Here is a 23,043-nt window from a genome sequence, read left to right as displayed (position 1 = left end):
TTTCCCACTGTGGGTTTCGATCCCTTCAAAAGAGAAGATTCACGTATCTATTTCCTCTGCCATTACTGCCCCTGAGAGGCTGCCATTTAACAGTGTAGGAAAAGTGGTTCACGGAATAGCAGTTAAGGCAACCTTTGAGAAAAGACTCTGATTTTCCTCTGTCCTTAATATAGATAGAATGCCTCTGCCTCTCCAGAATCTTTTTTTCTTTCCTCCTAAATGCAGGTACCAAAGAATGGTACCGAGTGATTCACTTCTTCATTTATTCTTTGTTTTTTTTTAATGTTTATTTATTTTTGAGAGAGACAGAGGCAGAGCTTGAGCAGGGGAGGGGCAGAGAGACAGGGAGACACAGAATCCGAAGCAGCTCCAGGCTCTGAGCTGTCAGCACAGAGCCTGACGTGGAGCTTGAACTCACGGACCATGAGATCACGACCAACCAACTGAGTCACCCAGGCACCCTTTTCTTCATTTATTCTTTAAAGAAGAACTTAAATTAAAACATTATAATGCAAATAATCTGCCAAAGAAAAGCATATACACTTCTAATTTTGCATCTTTCTCATTTCTAGGATTCTAACACACTATTACTTTTGGATAAAGAAGGTAAATCAAATTAGTTTTCATCTCCTACCAGAGTTTTATTGAACTTACCAACCTTCATAATAGCGTTTTACACTATAAACATATCCAATGAAGACCATTTACCACTTCTAAATTTAGTCAATACATCAATAACTCACACAACCCAGACTTTGCTATATTTTCAATCTATGAGCATCCATGATGGAATGTTTGTTGACTTTTGATAAAATCCTATTAATCAGCTGTAAGTAAATATTTCCTTGACAATTAGCACATTTTCAATGTTTATGGGGGATTTTAGCATACATGACAGCTAATTTTCTAAAGTAAAAAAAAGAGATGAATTGATAAGATACTTTCTCAGAAACATGTATTTTCTCCATAGCCTTGATGTCTGCAATCCAGGGAGCTACAACAGCATAGGGCCTCACCAGGTGCCCTGGATGACACAGTACCTTGTGACCCAGCAGTCTTTGAATAATTTTCCTCATGACAGAAGTATTTACAATAGTAAAAAGTGAAAATTAGAAAACACACAAAGGTCCAATCCAGATGAATGAAATAAATAACATTACTACCATACAATGTCACTCAGCCTTTACATGTGATGATGTCATTCTATCTCCATCAGAGAGATGACCCTAGAATTATACACTGAAAACAGAAGATGGCAAAATATCACGCATGGTTTGAGTTGTTTTGCAAAAATATGTGAGTATATATAGAAAAGAAGATACCTCAGCATTTTTAACAGTGGCTTTCTAGGTATGGTAGGGTTTTGGTCATTTTTTATTTCTGCTTTATACTTTTCTATAGTGTTTGCCTGTTTGTAATCAGCATACTGCTTTATTTTTAGGAGTAAATGTAAGAGACGTACAGCATTCCTGAAAAATAAGCCATCTCTTCCCATGCAGGAAAAACACATATCCATTTTATTTCCCCAAACACCCTGGCCATACCTTTCAGAAAACTTACCACATTAAATCAGTTATTTGATTATTCTGTCTTGTTGGCTAAGAGATGAGCTCCTATAAGAGGAGTCGTTACTTTTTACTAAGACTGCATCTCTGTATTCAGCATGGGGAATGGCATGTTACTGATGCTCAATGGATTTTGAGTGGCTAGTTGGCTTTTTTACTTTCATTCATCCAGTGTCTTCTTTCTCCCATACATGGCTCTGGTTCAATTACCTTCACCTCTGCCAGGTGCCACAGTCTTTAAGATACTGTGAACAAAAGCTGAAATGTGCTCAGGCATCACGACAAAAACCAACTTGGGGTCAAAAAGATGGCATTTTGCAAAATCAGTTAAGACATACTAGGATCTCTCTCTCTGAATACTGGTTAACATATGTAACCATAACACTAATATAACGGGAGCTAAGGGAGCAGTAGAGCCAGGGGGAGTCGAAAGTACTTGATTTAGTAATGGAGGGTCTCTATGAGATGGGCAATTGAAGAGCCATGTTGGTTGAATTATAGCAAAGTGCTGATACCTTTCTGTTGTGCCTGTTTTGTATCAAGAGTAAAACCTGACAATTCCTAGCCTGTAACATGACTAGTGGAACTAAGATTTACATTGTGTAGTTTAGGTAGTTCATCTTACATAATTTTGGAGATTCACCTAAGTTTCTAAGAACAACAACCTTTTCACCTCCTCTAGGAAATTAGGGGGCTCATCTACTGCCTCCACATTCTACCCTCAATACTATTCTAATCCCTGATAGTGTTTCCAGGTGTAGAGATACACTTCCTTCCAGGAGAGGCTCCAGAATGTCTATATTTGAGGAAATAAGGGGGAAAATTCTGGTTGGAAATGGGAACTAGGGCACTCACCTCGAAACTACACACACACATAGCAAGGGTACTGCTTTACTCAGATAGTATTGGTTTTTATATGAGTAGTTCAGCAGCTAGGAGTACCAACTAGCCGCCTGAATTCATATCCTAATTCTGCTATTTAGTGGCTGTGGCATACTGGGTACCTTTCTTAACTTTCAGTGCCTATATTTTCCACTTGTGGAAACGCAAATAGCTACTACATCTCTAATAAGGTTGTGTGAGGAGTATGTGGGTCAATATCCAAACAGTCTCTAAAAAAGGGCCTGGCACATGGTAAATGCCATGTAAATGTTCACTTTTGATAATATTTACTTAGCTTTCATGTCATAAAAATTTTGTTTCGAAATCAATGTTTTAAAATGTTATATATATGCCCATATAATTATATATACACATATATTATATATATATATTATATTAATCTTATAAAAACATAAAAAAACAGGTTGAAGATGATTATCAGGGAAGAAGCACAGAAAGTCCTTTCAAATACCCCTCGGTATCACACCATTCCCCTCTTTGTGCTATAGACATAGGAGGACTCTTTTTCAATTCTCTGTGCCTCTTCATGTCTCCTGTTAATTACCACTGCTACCAGAAACAATTCTTTCCCTCAGATCATAGCCTGGAACCTGTCGCCTGTCGTCTGTCACATGTCCATGGATGTCTGTAATTGATTTTGTACATCCCTTTGTCTCTATCTCAACCAACATCAACTCAATCATTGCCTCCCCCTGGAAATTATTTACTGAACAGGAAGATTCATGAAACATCTGTTGTATGTTACCATGTAATTCTTATAATCAATTCCTACTACTCTCCTCACCTGACTGGCACTGCATAGTTTCCTAGAAACTTGGGTATTTCCTAGATTGTATTTCTTTTTGAGATTCTATATGAAAGGGCCAAATTATTGAATATATGTATTTTTTCAAATGTCATACCCATAAGTCCCAGAGCAAGGAAGTTTCTTTTAATATGTAAAAAGGTAATTTTCTTACACTACATATTTAAAAGGTGGGAGGATTGCTTGGATAGTGGTTAACATGAACGTATATTTTCTAAATTCTTAGGTTGTGTGCAGGGATCACAATTAGGCACCCCGTCCATTAAGCCTCAGAGTTAATTTTAAAACCAACACATGGATATGATTAGATATGTACAGTGTCAAGGTAGGCAGACCAAACTGTTCGCAGACTGATGTGGGTTTTGACTATAAACTCTGCTAACATTAATAAGGTAGCTGAACAGAGGGGAGTCTGGCAGAAGCGGAACTCAAAAGAGGCACAGAGATGAAGACTGGCATCTTACTCTAATTCCCAGCCATGAAGAAGCTGCCCTGAGAAACAGATGGAGGCGTCTGGCAGAGACAGCCTTACTGACAGACATATCCCGCCAGGTGTACTCTATCCTGAGTCCCTCGAACACTGGAAGCATCTAACTCTCCTTGCTCTGATTATGCGGTCATCGTCCAAGCCTCCGACTTAAGATTCCCATGTCGTTTTCCACAGTTACAGGATGGACTGGTCAGGCCAAATCAAGCATCCGTAAAAGTTATGTATCTTCTTTTAAAGTAATAATCTGTGAGACAAGTTTCTTTTCCAACGTCAGTCAGTATTTTCATGTCTTGGTTTCTAGATTTCAATAAAGAGAGCCAGACCGTGGGCTACAATAATTTCACTAAATGAATGTAATTAATGCCAAACTCCACACTGTTGTATGATGGGGTGACACTGGCAAAAGAGATGAAGAAGTCCCTGTAGGGAAATCTAATGTGGAATGTTCTGTGTAGCCAGAATTAAGGGTACTGTTGGATGAAAATATCCAAGAATTATTTCTATAAAATTTGTACCTTTGACATGGGAAGAATTCTAACAAATTTCAGATATATGAATTCTGTAAGATATCCCCACAACCAAAAGAAATGTTTTAGGATCAAAATATTAATTCACCATTGAATTACCTATTCTGCATTTTTCACTCATTTGTACCTCATAAGTGTGTACAGCAGCTACTAAATTCTAAGAGGTGTGCTAGACAGTTGGGCTGGAAACACAACATACATTCTCTTTGTCTGGGCTGGAAACACACATACATTCACTGTGTTTCGTATGGCCTAACATCACACTGAAGAGATGGCCTCTGACCAAACCATTACATCACATCAGGTCAACTGTTAATTGAGGTACACACCAAGGACGGGTTCAAGTGTTTGCCCTGTCCTGATTCTGTGAACCAGGCCACACCACACCTATCTTGAGATATGACAATCACAGCTGTGTTTTAATCTCCTTCACCTTCTCCTCTTTCCCCTGTTCTCCTTTCTGTCCTCTCCCCTTCATCTTTCTCTTTCTTGTTTGGCATGCAGCCTGCTTTTTGAAGACTCACCTCCAACACAATCATTTGTCAGGAGTATAATTTCCTTAAATAAATATGTCCTTAATATTTTCCAGGGGTTTGAAGGGCTTCACACATTCCACAGAATTTTTTTTCCTTTTTTAAAAAAAGTTTTTTTAATGTTTATTTTATTTTTGAGAGAGAGAGAGAGACAGAGACAGAGCATGAGCATGAGCAGAGACAGAGGGAGACACAGAATCGGAAGCAGGCTCCAGGCTCTAAGCTGTCAGCACAGAGCCCAATGTGGCGCTCGAACTCACGAACTATGAGATCATGACCTGAGCCGAAGTTGGACACTTAACCGACTGAGCCACCCAGGCGCCCCTAATTCATTTTTTTTTTTAAACTGAGATCTTTAGCACCCAGTAAAAATCCAAAGACATATTCTAGGGAGTCCATAAAAATTGGGTCCTTCAGAAACACTACTCTCAATCTAAACAACCAATTCTACCCTTTGCCCTGAAGAAACTGCTCACCTAATAAAAATAAAAACTGGAGCTAAATTGCAGAAACCAGTCTGTAATGTAATGCTATTTATATTCCTGGCACAAACTGAAGACAACGATGAAATGGACTCCTATGAAAATGGACAGGATTACCAGGTTTTTCTTACATTCACATATTGAATACTGTATAACAATTGTATTACATAATCTGTATTTTTATATATTATACAATCTGTATTATATAATATTATATAATCTGTTTCTGTATTATTATAATATCTGTATAATGTCACTTACTCAGCTCTTTATATTTAAAAAAAAAAGAATCAGGGGCGCCTGGGTGGCGCAGTCAGTTAAGCGTCCGACTTCAGCCAGGTCACGATCTCGCAGTCCGTGAGTTCAAGCCCCGCGTCAGGCTCTGGGCTGATGGCTCAGAGCCTGGAGCCTGTTTCCGATTCTGTGTCTCCCTCTCTCTCTGCCCCTCCCCCGTTCATGCTCTGTCTCTCTCTGTCCCCAAAAAAAAAAATAAACGTTGAAAAAAAAATTTAATTAAATAAATAAATAAATAAATAAATAAATAAATAAAAAAGAATCCAAAGTTCAAAAAATTGGCTTCCAATTCATCCCTGCTAGTATTGCTCTTTGTTGCCATAGAAAAGTTGTTGATTATACGCCAAAAAAAAAAAAAAAAAAAATTGCACACTTCTTATTTTAAATTACAAACAGCACTGAAACATGAACTAGAAGTCAAAGATTATTCAGAATGCCAGTTATTTAGAGATGTGAATCCACGGGGGAATTTTCTCTTCCATAATGGAGTTCCATTCAGTTTAGTTTGGGTAGATATGTTGAACTAGGAGGCTTGAAGAAAAGCACTGATGAAAAAAGACCTATCCCACCCTTACAGCTGCCCTTACGGCCTGTTATTCCTGCTCCCGGGAACAGAACAGTAGCTAGGACCACTGAATGAGTATTTAATTCCTACTTAACTCTCCCCTAGGTATCGAGAAAGAAAGGTATGGTATGTTATTCGGATTCATAAAAGCCTTGAACCCGTTCCAGAGTCTGTAGATACCACAATGCTGAAAGTCTTAAAATTTTAACTCTAGGTAGCTCTCCTTACCTTAACACAGGACAACAATCTCTGGAAACCAGATTTTTCAGGTTCTTCTTCTGCTCCGGTTCTGACAATAAAACTTTCTTACAAAATATTGCTTCGTGCTATGCATGGATTTGGACTGTAGGTTAGAAAGTGATTCACTTACCATGATAAATTAGATACAGACATTGCAGCAGTTTACAGAGGAGTCTTGTGGAACAGTCTTCTCTAGATTTCAGAATAGGGAACGAGTAGGTCAAGTAGACAAGACCACCGGGAATTCGCTGCTGGAATGATGCAGTTCAAGTTTGAAATAACCTATAAAGAAAAGAAATAAAATGATATCTATAGTACCCAGTCTGTATGACTTTTCACAAATGTATTTCACCCAGGTCAATAGTTTTGCCATGGTATAAGACACAGAAAAATACATTTTTCTTAAAATATAAGACATGTTATAAACCAAAGATAAAATTAAATCGCCCATATGATAAGCTGAATGCTTTACCTTTAAAATAAGTTTAAAGATGAATACAGTGTTCATTCCCTGAAGGAGAGAACACAGGGAAAGAACAGAATGTGTTTTTAGAGGCACCAATTTTTTTCTCCATATGGTTAATCAGTTATGCTCTCTAAATTAGTTTTATATCCTTGTGATAAAAGGATCAAAACAAAGATCCTAATTGGCCACTGCACACATAAAAAAAAAAAACTCCCTGGCACAAATTATTATCATGTCCAAAACTGTAACAAAAAAATCATTCACTACTACCTCGGAGAAAATATGAATTCATACTGAGTAACTTGTGGGAGGTAAGCCTATACGTATTTACCTAACATTTCCACACACTTTTTATGAGTATCTACTCTATACTGTATCCCATGATCTTGAACCAAAATTTTCATAGGGTACAATTAAATCCATGGTACTATATTAATTAAGCAGTTTAGTTCAGGTCATTAATCCAGTACTGTTCAATTAAACAAACATTTAATGAGGATATACTATGTGCACGTATACTATCCTAGGTAGAGTTCAGGGATAGGGATGAATGACACATAAAGAAGGCATGTTTCTGCCTTCAAAGAATGTTTTATGTAAAAAATATGACTATAGGGGCACCTGGGTGACTATGTCGGTTAAGTGTCCGACTTCAGCTCAGGTCATGATCCCAGGGCTCATGAGTTCAAGCCCAGCATCGGGCTCTGTGCTGACAGCTCAGAGCCTGGAGCCCACTTTGGATTCTGTGTCTCCCTTTCTCTCTGCCCCTCCTCTGCTTGTGCTCTTTCTCTCAAAAATAAATAAACATTTAAAAAATATGATTATAATAAACTGGAGTAAGTGTTCTAATAAAGATTTACACAGAGTATATGGGAACAAGAAGAGAAGCTTTCAGCCCCATCATCGGTATTTAGGAAAAAAAAAAAAAAAAAAAAAACCAACACCCAAACTCAGAGTGGCTTAGAAAAGACCATTGATATTTCTCTCTCCTATAGACAAATCTTGAGTCTTAAGAAGTCCAGGCAGTTACGGCAATTCCATAAACACCAGAGAAGGAGGCTTCCCTCTTGTCATTCTACCATTCTCAACCTGTGGTCCCCTTCATGTTCCAAGTGGCTGTGAGCTCCAGAGAGTACCGGTGTCCTGGTCAGCAAGAAGGAAGAAGGAAAGAGGGATGCTTCCTAAAATCTACACATGCCATTTCTGCTTGCATTTCATTGGCCAGAGCTTAGTCATTTGGCCACTCTTCTTCTAAGGGAGATTGGCAAATGCAGCCATCATTTAGGCAGCCACAAACCAAGGTCCCTATTAGAAAATGGGGATAAAAGTGGGTACGGAGAAAACTAGCATTGTCTGCCATTATGTTTGTGACTCAATGACCTTTACCCACGATATTTTATCGTTCTGTACTTACTACAAAGTGACAAACAGGGGACAGAGGTGAGGTGCAATAAGACCATTGTTTGTTGGTAATTTTACATATTTTATATATAATTTTGAATATCAAACTTCTTCAGTTTTCTTAAGTCCTTCATAGAACTAACAAACCATTTTGTGTGCCCTATTATTTATCAGACTCTAAGTACTAAGGATGCAAAAACTAATAAAATATGGTCTTTGCACATACAGAATTCACTGTCTGACATAGATGCCATCATGTAAAAAAATAAAACAAAGCAAAATGCACTCTGAAAATTGCTGTGTATTTACAAGGGTGTATGAGAAGCTATAGGGGGATAGAGAAAGACTAATTCTAATGGAGTCTAATTTTAATAGACCCCAGCTGCCAGTTAAGTAAGCAGTTATAAAATCTGTATCCTAAATTATCTCCTTACATGCCAAAAGAGGTTTTCAAGTCCACCCTGCCGTTGGTTAATTGTTAAGGCATATGGACTTACATCTATTAAGGACAGGGGAGCTCCAAATTCTGCTCCCAGAATTGGTAACTTCAAACTCTCAAGATCTGTATTATCTGATTCTTATCAAGAGTTTCGTTACCAAAAAAAGGAAAAAACAATGTATGTAATATTGTCTGAGGTAATTCATTCTAGATAATCTATTTTTTTAAATGTTTATTTATTTATTTTTGAGAGAGAGCAAGAACATGCTGTGGGGCAGGGGCAGAGAGAGAGAGGGTAACAGGATCCCAAGCAGGCTCTGCACTGTCAGCACAGAGCCTGATCTGAAGCTCAAACTCAGTAACAATGAGATCATGATCTAAACCAAAATCAAGAGTCGGATGCTTATCCAACTGAGCCACCCAAGTGCCCCTAGATAATCTTAGTTCTTAATTCTTAATTCTATTTTAGAGAGCCGTGTATCTGGATGTCATTATTTTAATATGTAACCAAATTACTTTCACTGAATTATACTTTGGGGTTTTGCCAAGAGTTTGCATTGAGGGGTATCATTAAAGATAATAATAAATTAACAAGCAAAATCTAGGCCTGTGAAATTAGCTATAAGGTTTAGTGAGATATTTGCCAACACAAAAATGTTGCCCTTATGTGCACTCAAAGCAAAAAATGTGTCAGATTTCAACACCAAGAAATTATTCTAAATTTCTTAATTGCTTTAATCCTACGGGGACATTATGCTTCTTTCTTTGCTTTAACTTATGGGAAGTTCTGCAACAAACTTGTCACTTTTCTTTAAGAATTATTCTTAGGCCTCAAGGTCTATATTTTTATCCTAACTTTTTTTTCCTTTTCTGGCAACTTTAATTTTTAATGTGTTTTTGATAAACACACATACATTATACAAACATATGCACATACTATATATGTGTAAATACCTATAAAACCCTCCCTAAGTCTTATTTAGAGTGACAAAGAATATAATCAAAGACCACGATTGCAGATTTATCTGTTTATGCAAAATGTAGGAATAACATGTAAAGAAATTTGATCCCAGGATCTTTGATCAAACCATTTCAAACTGTTAGTTTTGTAGGTCAAAATGGCCAAATAGTGTCAGTATGACTTCATATAACTGAAGAGTTCACCAAGGAAGGCAGCCTCTTCCTGTTCCCTTCAACCTGACTCAACTTGGGACAGGTTTCCTCCTGACTCGAGACCATTGACCTCTCTTTTCTTAGAGTGTTTACTACAGAAAACTTGCAATTGTAAATTCTTTCTCTGCCCCTTTGAGATATGAATCTATCAGCCTCTTGCCAGTTGTACAACCCAGGAACGTCTTTCTCAAGGACGGGGAGCCATCCATTGGAAATGTAACCATCAAAGGAGATCATGCCTACCTCCCAGTCTCTGTGGGAGGGCAGGTGCCTCGCTTCAATAAGCACCAGTTAGCCAACACTGATGGCCTAATCACACTGCACAACCTCCTCCTAACATCCTCCACTGTTTTTCTACTGATTCACTCTAGCACTTAAAAACCCTTCTGTCTTCTGTTCCAGCAGAATTGAGTTCAGTCTCACTCTCCTATTCCAAAATTTTGAATTAACTTTTCCTTGCCTGTGGAACTCCGTCTGGCTTAATTTTTCTTTGGGAGGGTATTCTCTTTTTCTATCCCTTAAAGTTTAGGAAAGTTTCCTTACTTGCTGGCAATGTTGTTAAAAAGTGCAGTCTTTACTCAATGTCCTTTATCTGCAGTAGCTATTGACTTAGATTTTGATAAGTTTGTATTAAATGTGGATTAATAAAATAAATGTTAGAAAATTGCATTTTTCTTTTTTTTAATTTTTTAAGGTTTATTTATTTTTGAGAGAGAGAGGGAGCACACAAGCAGGAGAGGGGCAGAAAGAGAGGCAGACACAGAATCCAAAGCAGGCTCCAGGCTCTGAGCTGTCAGCAAAGAGCTCGACACAGGCCTTGAACTCACAAACTGTGAGATCGTGACCTTAGTCGAAGTCTGATACTTAACCGACTGAGCCACCCAGGTGCCCCCAAAATTGCATTTTTCTGATTTTAAACCTAGATGTTTGTAAGAATAAAATGTATGAACATAAAAAATCCATACTGATCATTCCTAATGATTATAATTATCACTCTGACATTCATTTTGATATTGTATCATCTTTTTTTTTATTTGCATCCTATAACTATCTCATTTATTTCTCCAAAGGAAGGTACCCACAAGGCACTCAAGAAAGTTCACTAAGTTTTATAATACAAACGAGACTATGATGTGATGTTTTCAAAGGCCTTGGAGGTAGACTTGTTATTCCCTTAAAAATGGCATTTAAATGACTCACTGCTTATCAATGAAATCTTTCCAGAGAAAACATCTTTAGGATCTTCAGGAGAGGTTAAATTTTCTGTTCACTTTGACGATTCACAATCTTTCAGTCTCCACACTTAAGTATGAATTTATAGCTTTCAGGCAAAATTCTAACATTACTAAGAGCCTCCACCCACCTCATTCTCACAAAGAAAGAGACTATATTTTCGTATTAGGTAAAACTTTTTAAAATGTATGGATTGATTTGACTTTGCCTGAATGCCCAGCCAGCATTGTAAGTTATAAGCGTAAGTACACCTGTTCTCTCGAGGTCACTCCTTCAGCACAATATTAAGGAAAACAGAATGTGAATTTAATAGAAGATCCCTCATTTAACATATTCATTAAAACTGTGAACCCTTGAACACAACAATGCATTACTGAGATTATGTTTTACCCAAATAATGGGTTATTGACATTATGGCTTACCAAAATAAGTCTTTTAATCACTTCATTCGTGAATAAAATTTGGGGCTTCAAACCGAGCTGAAAAGAATACTACAATCTAACACGTTCATTTTGGTTATATAACATATAAGAATTTCTGTAAACTTATTTTCTTAAGCAAAGGAAGCATTTTCATAACCTAGTCCATGAATACATGGATGATTTTGTATCTTTAAGATGTTAAAATTCCATGAAAATCAGTTTAAGTAACCTGCCATATAATAAGTATATGTTTTCATATACTTCATACTTAAAACAGACAACCTAAACAAATTACTTGGAAGAATGAAAATAATTAAAGTTTCTGACCATACGCCCTATTGAGTGTATATAAGCGGAGCACCCTTGCTTTGCCTAGAGAAAAGAGAGTTTAGGGCCCAAAGGGGATACTAAAATTATAGAATAATTTCAAAGTAGGCAAGACCAATGGTCCATTGAATTTCATTTAATTCCACTTAGAGCATTATAACACCTAATGGGCATAAAGTGAAGAATAAAATGCATTAAGTATAGAAAACCCTTTTATACTAAAGACTCAAAATAAATGTTAGAAAAATAAATTATCAAGGAAATACTAGAATATTTTATTTTACATGGTGGTTTCCTTTTCATCGTCAAATCAAAGCCCTCTTCCTTGCTTTCTGGTTCCCGTATAAATGAATACCAATATTTCCCAACCTAGATTCCTGCTTCTTTGAGACTGTCTGCTCAAATGCTTACTCCTGTGCCCTCAGTATACTACAAAGTTCTGATTCTTCTCTGTGGCCTCATGTTTTCTTTCCTCTTTAATTTCAAGTATCCCAATTCTTCAAGGATCAATACAAGCTCCAAGATCCTATGAATTCTTGTCTCATAGTTTCAGGTTCTCTGATCTCCTCTCTTTCTGAACTAACATATCCAATTTACTAATTAAAACATATTGAGCAGAAGGTTGCGGCAAGATGGCGGCTTAGGAGGACGCTGGGCTCACCGCACGTCCTGCTGATCACTTAGATTCCATCTACATCTGCCTAAATAACCCAGAAAACCGCCAGAGGATTAGCAGAACGGAGTCGCCGGAGCCAAACGCAGACCAGAGGCCCACGGAAGAGGGTAGGAAGGGCGGCGAGGCGGTGCGCGCTCCACGGACTGGCGGGAGGGAGCCGGGGCGGAGGGGCGGCTCGCCAGCCAAGCAGAGCCCCCAAGTCTGGCTGGCAAAAGCGGAGGGGCCTGACGGACTGTGTTCCCACAACAAGCGCGACTTAGCGTCTGGGAGGTCATAAGTTAACAGCTCTGCTCGGAAAGCGGGAAGGCTGGAGGACAAAGGGAGGGAGAGCTGCTGAGCCCCCTGACAACAGAGCTCAGTTTGGTGGGGAACAAAGGCGCTCGCCAGCGCCATCTCTCCCGCCCATCCCCCAGCCGAAATCCCAAAGGGAACCGGTTCCTGCCAGGGAACTTGCTCGCTCCACGCAAACACCCAACTCTGCGCTTCTGCGGAGCCAAACCTCCGGCAGCGGATCTGACTCCCTCCCGCTGCCACAGGGCCCCTCCTGAAGTGGATCACCTAAGGAGAAGCGATCTAAGCCTGCCCCTCCTGCCCCCAAGCACCTTGCCTACCCACCCCAGCTAATACGCCAGATCCCCAGCATCACAAGCCTGGCAGGGTGCAAGTAGCCCAGACGAGCCACACCACCCCACAGTGAATCCTGCCCCTAGGAGAGGGGAAGAGAAGGCACACACCAGTCTGACTGTGGCCCCAGCGGTGGGCTGGGGGCAGACATCAGGTCTGACTGCGGCCCCGCCCACCAACTCCAGTTATACACCACAGCACAGGGGAAGTGCCCTGCAGGTCCTCACCACGCCAGGGACTATCCAAAATGACCAAGCGGAAGAATTCCCCTCAGAAGAATCTCCAGGAAATAACAACAGCTAATGAGCTGATCAAAAAGGACTTAAATAACATAACAGAAAGTGAATTTAGAATAATAGTCATACAATTAATCGCTGGGCTTGAAAACAGTATACAGGACAGCAGAGAATCTCTTGCTACAGAGATCAAGGGACTAAGGAACAGTCACGAGGAGCTGAAAAACGCTTTAAACGAAATGCATAACAAAATGGAAACCACCACAGCTCGGCTTGAAGAGGCAGAGGAGAGAATAGGTGAACTAGAAGATAAAGTTATGGAAAAAGAGGAAGCTGAGAAAAAGAGAGATAAAAAAATCCAGGAGTATGAGGGGAAAATTAGAGAACTAAGTGATACACTAAAAAGAAATAATATACGCATAATTGGTATCCCAGAGGAGGAAGAGAGAGGGAAAGGTGCTGAAGGGGTACTTGAAGAAATAATAGCTGAGAACTTCCCTGAACTGGGGAAGGAAAAAGGCATTGAAATCCAAGAGGCACAGAGAACTCCCTTCAGACGTAACTTGAATCGATCTTCTGCACGACATATCATAGTGAAACTGGCAAAATACAAGGATAAAGAGAAAATTCTGAAAGCAGCAAGGGGTAAACGTGCCCTCACATATAAAGGGAGACCTATAAGACTCGTGACTGATCTCTCTTTTGAAACTTGGCAGGCCAGAAAGAATTGGCACGAGATTTTCAGGGTGCTAGACAGAAAAAATATGCAGCCGAGAATCCTTTATCCAGCAAGTCTGTCATTTAGAATAGAAGGAGAGATAAAGGTCTTCCCAAACAAACAAAAACTGAAGGAATTTGTCACCACTAAACCAGCCCTACAAGAGATCCTAAGGGGGACCCTGTGAGACAAAGTCCCAGAGACATCACTATAAGCATAAAACATACAGACATCACAATGACTCTAAACCCGTATCTTTCTATAATAACACTGAATGTAAATGGATTAAATGCACCAACCAAAAGACATAGGGTATCAGAATGGATAAAAAAACAAGACCCATCTATTTGCTGTCTACAAGAGACTCATTTTAGACCTGAGGACACCTTTAGATTGAGAGTGAGGGGATGGAGAACTATTTATCATGCGACTGGAAGCCAAAAGAAAGCTAGAGTAGCCATACTTATATCAGACAAACTAGACTTTAAATTAAAGGCTGTAACAAGAGATGAAGAAGGACATTATATAATAGTTACAGGGTCTATCCATCAGGAAGAGCTAACAATTATAAATGTCTATGCACCGAATACCGGAGCCCCCAAATATATAAAACAATTACTCATCAACATAAGCAACCTTATTGATAAGAATGTGGTAATTGCAGGGGACTTTAATATCCCACTTACAGAAATGGATAGATCATCTAGACACACGGTCAATAAAGAAACAAGGGCCCTGAATGAGACATTGGATCAGATGGACTTGACAGATATATTTAGAACTCTGCATCCCAAAGCAACAGAATATACTTTCTTCTCAAGTGCACATGGAACATTCTCCAAGATAGATCATATACTGGGTCACAAAACAGCCCTTCATAAGTTTACAAGAATTGAAATTATACCATGCTTACTTTCAGACCACAATGCTATGAAGCTTGAAATCAACCACAGAAAAAAGTCTGGAAAACCTCCAAAAGCATGGAGGTTAAAGAACACCCTACTAACGAATGAGTGGGTCAACCAGGCAATTAGAGAAGAAATTAAAAAATATATGGAAACAAATGAAAATGAAAATACAACAATCCAAACGCTTTGGGACACAGCAAAGGCAGTCCTGAGAGGAAAATACATTGCAATCCAGGCCTATCTCAAGAAACAAGAAAAATCCCAAATACAAAATCTAACAGCACACCTAAAGGAACTAGAAGCAGAACAGCAAAGGCAGCCTAAGCCCAGCAGAAGAAGAGAAATAATAAAGATCAGGGCAGAAATAAACAATATAGAAACTAAAAAAACTGTAGAGCAGATTAACGAAACCAAGAGTTGGTTTTTTGAAAAAATAAACAAAATTGACAAACCTCTAGCCAGGCTTCTCAAAAAGAAAAGGGAGATGACCCAAATAGATAAAATCATGAATGAAAATGGAATTATTACAACCAATCCCTCAGAGATACAAACAATTATCAGGGAATACTATGAAAAATTATATGCCAACAAACTGGACAACCTGGAAGAAATGGACAAATTCCTGAACAACCACACTCTTCCAAAACTCAATCAGGAGGAAATAGAAAGCTTGAACAGACCCATAACCAGTGAAGAAATTGAATCGGTTATCAAAAATCTCCCAACAAATAAGAGTCCAGGACCAGATGGCTTCCCAGGGGAGTTCTACCAGACGTTTAAAGCAGAGATAATACCTATCCTTCTCAAGCTATTCCAAGAAATAGAAAGGGAAGGAAAACTTCCAGACTCATTCTATGAAGCCAGTATTACTTTGATTCCTAAACCAGACAGAGACCCAGTAAAAAAAGAGAACTACAGGCCAATATCCCTGATGAATATGGATGCAAAAATTCTCAATAAGATACTAGCAAATCGAATTCAACGGCATATAAAAAGAATTATTCACCATGATCAAGTGGGATTCATTCCTGGGATGCAGGGCTGGTTCAACATTCGCAAATCAATCAACGTGATACATCACATTAACAAAAAAAAAGAGAAGAACCATATGATCCTGTCAATCGATGCAGAAAAGGCCTTCGACAAAATCCAGCACCCTTTCTTAATAAAAACCCTTGAGAAAGTCGGGATAGAAGGAACATACTTAAAGATCATAAAAGCCATTTATGAAAAGCCCACAGCTAACATCATCCTCAACGGGGAAAAACTGAGAGCTTTTTCCCTGAGATCAGGAACACGACAAGGATGCCCACTCTCACCGCTGCTGTTTAACATAGTGCTGGAAGTTCTAGCATCAGCAATCAGACAACAAAAGGAAATCAAAGGCATCAAAATTGGCAAAGATGAAGTCAAGCTTTCGCTTTTTGCAGATGACATGATATTATACATGGAAAATCCGATAGACTCCACCAAAAGTCTGCTAGAACATACAGGAATTCAGCAAAGTTGCAGGATACAAAATCAATGTACAGAAATCAGTTGCATTCTTATACACTAACAATGAAGCAACAGAAAGACAAATAAAGAAACTGATCCCATTCACAATTGCACCAAGAAGCATAAAATACCTAGGAATAAATCTAACCAAAGATGTAAAGGATCTGTATGCTGAAAATTATAGAAAGCTTATGAAGGAAATTGAAGAAGATTTAAAGAAATGGAAAGACATTCCCCGCTCATGGATTGGAAAAATAAATATTGTCAAAATGTCAATACTACCCAAAGCTATCTACACATTCAATGCAATCCCAATCAAAATTGCACCAGCATTCTTCTCGAAACTAGAACAAGCCATCCTAAAATTCATATGGAACCACAAAAGGCCCCGAATAGCCAAAGGAATTTTGAAGAAGAAGACCAAAGCAGGAGGCATCACAATCCCAGACTTTAGCCTCTACTACAAAGCTGTCATCATCAAGACAGCATGGTATTGGCACCAAAACAGACACATAGACCAATGGAATAGAATAGAAACCCCAGAACTAGACCCACAAATGTATGGCCAACTCATCTTTGACAAAGCAGGAAAGAACATCCAATGGAAAAAAGACAGCCTCTTTAACAAATGGTGCTGGGAGAACTGGACAGCAACATGCAGAAGGTTGAAACTAGACCACTTTCTCACACCATTCACAAAAATAAACTCAAAATGGATAAAGGACCTGAATGTGAGACAGGAAACCATCAAAACCTTAGAGGAGAAAGCAGGAAAAGACCTCTCTGACCTCAGCCGTAGCAATCTCTTACTCGACACATCCCCAAAGGCAAGGGAATTAAAAGCAAAAGTGAATTACTGGGACCTTATGAAGATAAAAAGCTTCTGCACAGCCAAGGAAACAACCAACAAAACTAAAAGGCAACCAACGGAATGGGAAAAGATATTCGCAAATGACATATCGGACAAAGGGCTAGTATCCAAAATCTATAAAGAGCTCACCAAACTCCACACCCGAAAAACAAATAACCCAGTGAAGAAATGGGCAGAAAACATGAATAGACACTTCTCTAAAGAAGACATCCGGATGGCCAACAGGCACATGAAAAGATGTTCAGCGTCGCTCCTTATCAGGGAAATACAAATCAAAACCACACTCAGGTATCACCTCACGCCAGTCAGAGTGGCCAAAATGAACAAATCCGGAGACTATAGATGCTGGAGAGGATGTGGAGAAACGGGAACCCTCTTGCACTGTTGGTGGGAATGCAAATTGGTGCAGCCGCTCTGGAAAGCAGTGTGGAGGTTCCTCAGAAAATTAAAAATAGACCTACCCTATGACCCAGCAATAGCACTGCTAGGAATTTATCCAAGGGATACAGGAGCACTGATGCATAGGGCCACTTGTACCCCAATGTTCATAGCAGCACTCTCAACAATAGCCAAATTATGGAAAGAGCCTAAATGTCCATCAACTGATGAATGGATAAAGAAATTGTGGTTTATATACACAATGGAATATTACGTGGCAATGAGAAAAAATGAAATATGGCCTTTTGTAGCAACGTGGATGGAACTGGAGAGTGTGATGCTAAGTGAAATAAGCCATACAGAGAAAGACAGATACCATATGGTTTCACTCTTATGTGGATCCTGAGAAACTTCCCAGGAACCCATGGGGGAGGGGAAGGAAAAAAAAAAAAAAGAGGTTAGAATGGGAGAGAGCCAAAGCATAAGAGACTGTTAAAAACTGAGAACAAACTGAGGGTTGATGGGGGGGTGGGAGGGAGGAGAGGGTGGGTGATGGGTATTGAGGAGGGCACCTTTTGGGATGAGCACTGGGTGTTGTATGGAAACCAATTTGTCAATAAATTTCATAAAAAAATAAAAATAAAAAAAAAATTAAAAAAAATAATCAAAAAAAAATATATTGAGCATAAAAATGTGTATATCATTTTTCATGTATATTATCTTTACTTGCTTAAATAAACTAAGTTTACAAAGGTCAAAAATTATCTTTTATGTTCAAACTCCAAAGCATCTAGATAAATAGCAAGTACCCTCCAACTGTTAGTGATCTAACAGACAAAAATGTAATACTTTAGCAGCATTATGACTTTAATGACTGAAAAATAACAGTTCGAAAACTAAGGTGTTTTTTTTTTTTTATTCCCATATTTGTATTACGAATTTCAGGGCTTCCATAAATTTGGGAGGATATAAGTCAATCATTGGGGAAAGATATTATTTTTCTTATAAAAACTCTGATTTCATATAAAGACAAATTTTTTAACAAAATCAAACTAAGAGTTTGACTTTTCCCTTTATCATATATATGTTTCTCTAGAGATAAGATTTAAAAACAGGAGAGTGTTCTGCCTTGAATTTTAATAATTTATATTACCTTGTCAATTTTAAAATAATAAATTTAGAGGCACCTAGGTGGCTTAGTCAGTTAATCATCTGACTTGATTTTGGCTCAGGTCATGATCTCATGGTTCACAGGACTGAGCCCCACATCAGGCTCTGAGCTGACAGTGCAGAGCCTGCTTGGGATTCTGTCTCTCCCTCTCTCTCTGCCCCTCCCCCACTGGCACTCTCTCTCAAAATAAACTTAAAAAGTAAATAAAATAGTAAATGTATGCATACAGAGAAAAATCAAATGGATATACAATGTTGATAAATAGTTCTCCCTTTTCCATCCTCTGTCCCAGGCATCCAGTCACTTCCCTTCACAACTACTGTTACTTCCAGTATTTTTATCCTCATAGGGATACTCTATGGATTTCTATCTATACCAAACTATGCCTATCTATCTCCTCATCTACCTATCTATCCATCTACTTGGTTTTCACAAAATGGTAGCCTATTATACACACTTTCTTCTGCACCTTGATATAATCATATGCCTATATACAATATTTCCCTATCAACACACACATAGAGATGCTTCATTACCTTTAAGAGTTGTAAATAATTTCATTGAATGGATTTATCCTAATTTATTAGCCTATCTCATACTGAAGGAGATTTAGTTTACTTCTGATACTGGCAATTACATGCAATGCTGCAGTGTATATATCCTTATATATACGATACAATGTAGATGCGTGTTTGTGCATAAATACCTGGAAGTAAAATTTTTGGGTCAAATCTATGCATATTTTTAATTCTGAAGAAACTGGTGGTAGGTTGCCTTTCATAGAAGGTGTACCAATTTATATTCCTACCAGCAATGTTTAAGCTTGATCATTCTGGCATTCTGGGTGTCTAGAATATCAATAAACCTGGTAGGTTTCACAAACACACTCTCTGAAGTGTATTCATGGTCCAAGCCAGAAATACTGTTCCACACATCCAGTTAGTTACTAAGCCTCGTTGAGCCTACCTCCGTGATATCTTTAGAATATGTCCATTCTTCTCCATTCATACTACCTGTGTCCAGTATCTTCTCATGCTCGCATAATAACGATGACCTTATAAGTGGTCCCATTTCTAGTTCAGCTTTCATCTAAAACTTTCTTCTGCAGCACACTACAGGCTGAGGGCTCCTCAGGGGATGTAATCATTTTCTAAGTAAGAGCAGAATACAGAGGCAGGCATGGTCACTTCAGAAAACCCTCGGTGTGACTTCCAGATGTGCTTCTTGCTAACTTCTGGCCTCAGGAAAATTGAGTACATTCCCTTGCTTGTTTATTTTTAAGATAGAAATGTTAATAGTACTTATAGGTCATAGTGAGAAGTAAAAAAAAAAAATGCATGAAAAGACTTAATATTGCCTGGCACATAGCAAGAGTTCAAGAAATGATAATGGCAATGATGATGATAACAATGAGGGAGAATAAGAAGGAGAAGGAGACTGTGATGATAATAAACTTGCCCCAATATCCATTAGCTGCTCTATTTGCCTTCACATTAAAGCCCCAATTCCTTGATATAGTTTATAAGACTCATGATGATTTAACACCTCCTTTCCTTCCCACCTTCCCTTCTCCTCACCACCCTTTCCCAACCCAGCCCCTCACTCTATTTCAGCTAAAAGGATTTGCATTTTCCCAAATTCACCTGTGTCTCTAGTTTACACAGCATTCACATGCTAGTCCCATTGCATGTTACACACATATCCTTTCCTCTTCTGCTGGGCTAACTTCCAAATCATTACAACTCAACATAGACCGTGTTTTGCCCAAAATTTCCTAATCCTTGGTAGACACAGCCCCCTATGCCCTCTTATAACACCTTTTATGAATGCATGAAGGTGTTTAAAACCAGTGGTTTAATATTTTAATGCAGGTCTGTATTTCCCTCTAGATCGTAAGTTCCTTGAAGACAGACAGCATGTCTCAATATAACCTAGTAAACCCAAGGCCTAGCATAGTGCCTGAGACAAAGAACGTACTCAATAAATGTTTGCTGAAAAAAAAATATCTGAAATTGAGAAATGTAAAATTCTACAAAATGCTGAAAAGCGGTGTCTCTTTTCCTTTTGAATTATAAAAATATTATTTAACTTTTTAGTCACATTTATGAGTTCCAAATTTTTAAAACATTGTTACGTTTAAAAATAATTTTGGGGGGCACCTGGGTGGCTCAGTTGTTTGAGCGTCTGACTTGATTTTGGCTCAGGCCATGATTTCATGGTTCCTGGGATTGAGTCCTGCATGGGCTGCATGTGCTGTCAGCGCAGAGCCTGCTTGGGATTCTCTCTCCCCCCACCCCCCGCCCCGCTTGCGCTCCCTCTCAAAAAAATAAACCTAAAAAAATAATAATTTTTATGTTTTGAAACTTGCATATTAATTATGGAATATTAATTATGGCAATCTGGTAGAAGTCATCCCATTTTTCAAATCTGTTTTGTTTCTCAATTTTGTCCAGAATATAAATTCATAGTAAATATGTAAACTAACATCTTTGTTTGGATATGCAAAACAGGGCCAAACAATCCTGATATTCTAGCAACTTTAGCAGCCATCACACAAAGTTTCCAATAGGACACAAACATATGTTTCTCTAGAACAAAGGAGCGGTTAAGGTCAGCATGGATGCAGAAGTTCCTTCCAAGTTGTTTTTACACATACTGATGTCCAGCCTGAAAATTCAGTCTTTGGAGAGGACCGAGAAACCCCATGTATTAAAACTTGAGATCCGCACAGATGGTGGCCCTGGAGACAAGCTGGTGCAAGGCTTTATGTGCCCTGTCACTGTAGAGCAGCTGTCGTCTTACTTATATGAGAGCCATTTCATGGGAGGTATTAGTATTCAATTGAGCATGTCAGTAATTGGTCTAAAAGCATTTATCACTGAGATTGGGCTATATTTATGATTATCATAAGTACCCACTTCAGAAATATCCCCTATGTTCAAATTACAGAAAGTATTTACCAGAGCCAGAGAAATAAAGGGTTATGGGCCTTACAGTAATTCTTAAATAAGTTACCACACTAAACGAAGACCACCTGAAAGCAATTTAGGGTTCTTTTCTTCAGAATACTGTCATAACTTTCTGAGAATAAAATCGTTTTATTTTTCTATGAACTACAAAGACAGCTTTCCCACCCGTGCTTTTGTGCTCTGATCTCAATTTCTGTTGAACTGTAAAGCAATCGGCAGCTTCTCTGTGGCCTGTATCTTTCATCTCTACCTCTTCCTGGTCTTTTTCCTCTGTGTTCCCGATTCTACACAACTTTGCTTTGCCTCAGGTATGACTTCCAACTAGCCCTTTCTCTACCCTTCACTGACCAGCTCCACACTGTTCCTCCACATCCACTGCCTTGCCCTTTTCACCACATAATTTTGCTTTCTGGTTTTTATTCCAATATTCCTATCACCAGTCAACTGGCAGATATGTAACTACTAATTCCAACAGCCTCCGTCAGACTCCACTCTCCTCTGTCCACTTGTTCTGGATGCTCCTTCTCTGACTTCCAGGATGCTGAAGCATCCTCACTCCCCTAAGCCTCTCTGTTCTTCGCTGATCCATCATCATTCTCCCATTTCCTTTCTGTGGATATTCTCCAAAGTTCTGTCTAATGTGACTTTCCCAGTAGATAATTCTAATTCACAGATTTCCATGGACCTCATCTTTGTTTCCCTGACTTCCAGAACCATCTTTCCTACTGATTTATTCAATAGCTGCCAAATATTGCTTTTGTTTTTGTTTTACTGCTCAGTAATATCTCTTTAAGCCATTGTCTCCTTTTTATCCCTACCACCACCACCCACATTCAAGCCCTTACTGTCTTTTGTCTTGACCAGCTTTTTTTTCCCCTCAGATTTTTAAAGCATCTAAAAATAATTAACTAATGAAAGCATATTTTAAAATCTTAAGAGTGGCCCAACAACCAACATACCAAATGAAAAAAAAAGTTGGATTTTTTTTAATGTTTATTAATTTTGAGAGAGAAAGAGAGAGCACCAGCAGGGGAGGTGCAGAGACAGAGAGAGAGAGAGAGACAGAGAGACAGAGAGAGAGACAGAGAGAGAGAGAGAGAGACAGAGAGAGAATCTGAAGCAGGCTCCAC

The 23,043-nt window shown here is 38.7% G+C and overlaps 1 long non-coding RNA gene across 1 annotated transcript in view; it reads right to left on the bottom strand.

The window, feature by feature from the left end:
* The window catches only part of LOC125156288 (uncharacterized), a 233,927-nt gene that overhangs the window by 136,742 nt on the left and 74,142 nt on the right, over window positions 1–23,043 (bottom strand). The window contains exon 2 of the long non-coding RNA XR_007148526.1: window positions 6,535–6,686. This is a non-coding gene — a long non-coding RNA (uncharacterized LOC125156288). The remainder of the gene's footprint in view (window positions 1–6,534; window positions 6,687–23,043) is intronic.

Source organism: Prionailurus viverrinus, chromosome F2 (assembly GCF_022837055.1).
Source record: "Prionailurus viverrinus isolate Anna chromosome F2, UM_Priviv_1.0, whole genome shotgun sequence".
NCBI classification, from domain to species: Eukaryota; Metazoa; Chordata; class Mammalia; order Carnivora; family Felidae; genus Prionailurus; species Prionailurus viverrinus.
Note: the sequence above shows the minus strand (reverse complement) of the source record. Positions and strands in the feature narration are given on the sequence as shown.